A 2,835-nucleotide genomic window follows, 5' to 3' on the forward strand; every position below is an offset into this window, starting at 1 on the left:
CCTTAATTCTGCTAAACACTAATATAAACGTTTATAGAAGTGGTACATTTACTTAGAATTTTTATTTCTTTAAACCCAATAATTAGAATCGGAACATATTGGTGATATATTAATACAATGGTTTCCAACCATTTTTGCACCGCGCCTCCACGGCCTAATAAAATTAATAAATTGTTGCTTCCCCCTTAACTTTTTCAACATTTTAATTTGCCGAGGTATTAATATAATTACTTTTATATCTCTAGTACAACCATAACCAAAACTCAAATTATGCACTCTAAAATTTTTTATATTCAGTTAATAAAATTATTCTAACTGTGATAGACCAACAGTTATTGTCAGGTAATGTCGCACCTCTAGAACTACCATAACCAAAAATCAAATTTTGCTTTTAAAAATTTTCAAAATAGTGCTTGAAGCCTTGATCAAATTGTCACGTTAGTATATCTTTCTCTGTAGCCCCAACCATTCTTAACCAAAAATCTTTATTACTATTGCCAAAAATCAAATTTTGCTCTCAAAAATTTCCAAAACAGTGTTATGAAGCCTTGATCAAATTGTCACGTTAGTACTTCTAATTCTGAAAGACCAACAATTACTATCAGAACATATCGATAATGTATATATTACTACAATTACACCTCACATCTCTATTACATCCACCGTCGTCGTGCACTTTACATCCTCGCACATGTTTTTCTTTCGTACTTTTTTATTTAATAACTTTTCTGTTTTGTTCTCGAGTCGCCGTCTCGTTCGCTCGCAGTTTGTCCGCCACGGGCGCTTTGCTTCGCGAATAAGAAACAAACCGCACCACTTCGGCCGACTCGAGCTCAACAGAAACCACTCGACAATGCCAAATGCCAACATGAAATGTTGCCCATTATTACTTTCGCAATATGGCAATGACGTAGTCGTTAGTAAAAAATAGTTTTTTTGGGTTCTTTAAAAGTCATGATGTCAATGTGCAAAAATTGACGAGGATAGTATAAGTAATGACATGCATACGCATTGCGTATGGACAATGTCCGAGTTATGAAAACGTCTTATTGCTGAGTTATAAATTATTATAAATTCTATATAATGCTATTATTTTTACAGAAATTAAGATTTCTGTAAGCCGTTGTGATGATACTTCTTAACTCATAGCTTTTTAGAAAGCAAACCAAAGGTTGGCAATTTATATTTGATATAGGGCAGACCGGGACTTAAAGGTCTGTGGGTAAAACCATTATCTCAAAAGCAAGTAAAGTAATTTTTACTTTCATGGGTTACATATTTTATTTTACATTTATATTTTGCGTAAAATCTCATTAAAATTAAAAATAAAACATTGGACCTGTTTTTCCCTGGCCGTTCAATTTTACACTGGCTCTGGGGAATTTGTATTAGGTGAGAGTTTTACTGACCATAGTCATATATAAGGTATGCCGTTTAATATTTTTCATTTTCATTTTTTTCAACGGTCAGCCGAGGCATTTTTTCTTCATTTTTGAATGAATTTATTATAATCGTTATTAACTAAATTAATTTCATTATTAACTGAAAGGATTGTTCTTTCAAATAAAAAAAGAAATTTTAGAAAATATTCAGTAGTTTGTTAAAAAAAAAAATTTGGCGGACCCTATAGTTGCTTATTTGACATGTTTTATTTGTTGTGATATGGTTGGTTCGGTTCTCACAATATAATTGCTCAAAGTCAAATTGGACCTTTGTGCCCGCCCTAATCATTCTAAAAGTAATGAATTTCAATTTGATAGCGCAATGGGTAAGAGCTCTTTTTATTTGAAAAAAAATAGAGATGATTTGATGATAAACATAATTACATAATTATTATCAATTTGAAAGTTGCATTTTGCTTTAAGTAATACACAATAGAATTATAAAGTCAAAAGCGATATATATCTTTTAGCAGGATAATCCTTAATTTGTCTAGGCCTAAAGTACTTTAAATTTTAATCCTTATAGAAAATTTCATAAGATTAAATTATGCAATAATTAACAAATTGTCATAAGTGGAGTTTAAAAGTTTGTATAATATGCAAATTCAAAATCTTTTTATTTAGGGCTAGTGAAAGATTTGTAAAATCATTTTTAATAGATTTTTAATTATATAAAAAAATAGAAAATTGGTAAACATGTCATACGACTGAAATTTTTTGAGACATTAAAATTGTTTTGTAAAACATTTATTACTATTTTAGTCGTAGTTTATATGTGTATAACTTAACTGTTTCTTGCAATAAAATCTATTATACAAAATTTTAATATAGCAGCTTTAAAATTTGCAAAAATCAGTTTATTTAACGAACAGATTAATTTATTTTTGGGCTGAAAATTATTTTTATGACTTTTTAAAATTGTACTTGTTCTATAAGCATAAAGATTATTCTTATAAAAAATGTAGGTTCAATATATCATGAATAAAAGAAATTCATCGTGGATAATTTTTATAGCCTATTTTCCAGCATGGTTTTTATCAACAATACAAAATTGGCATTTTATCATAACAGTTTTAAATTATTTTAGATTGAAAATATGTACGTGTGACTCAAATCAATTTAAATAGAAACAAATCGAAATTATTAATTTTGCATAGACGCACATGATGTATTTACTATGAATCATACTTGACATATGAAAAAAAATTCTTCATAAATTTAAAAAACCTAATTTATTCAAAAGTAATCAATAAAAGTAAATATTATAATGATAATTACGATAATAAGTTGATCTATAGGAAATAACATTCTTATAAATTTATCTCGTTTCTTTGTATATATTATTTCTATATTTTTTTTTAGTATGAAAGAAATGATATATGTCGGAATAAAC

Source organism: Ctenocephalides felis, unplaced genomic scaffold, assembly GCF_003426905.1.
Source record: "Ctenocephalides felis isolate EL2017-DRISC unplaced genomic scaffold, ASM342690v1 CF-g0.4_SCAFFOLD_01492, whole genome shotgun sequence".
Taxonomy (NCBI): Eukaryota; Metazoa; Arthropoda; class Insecta; order Siphonaptera; family Pulicidae; genus Ctenocephalides; species Ctenocephalides felis.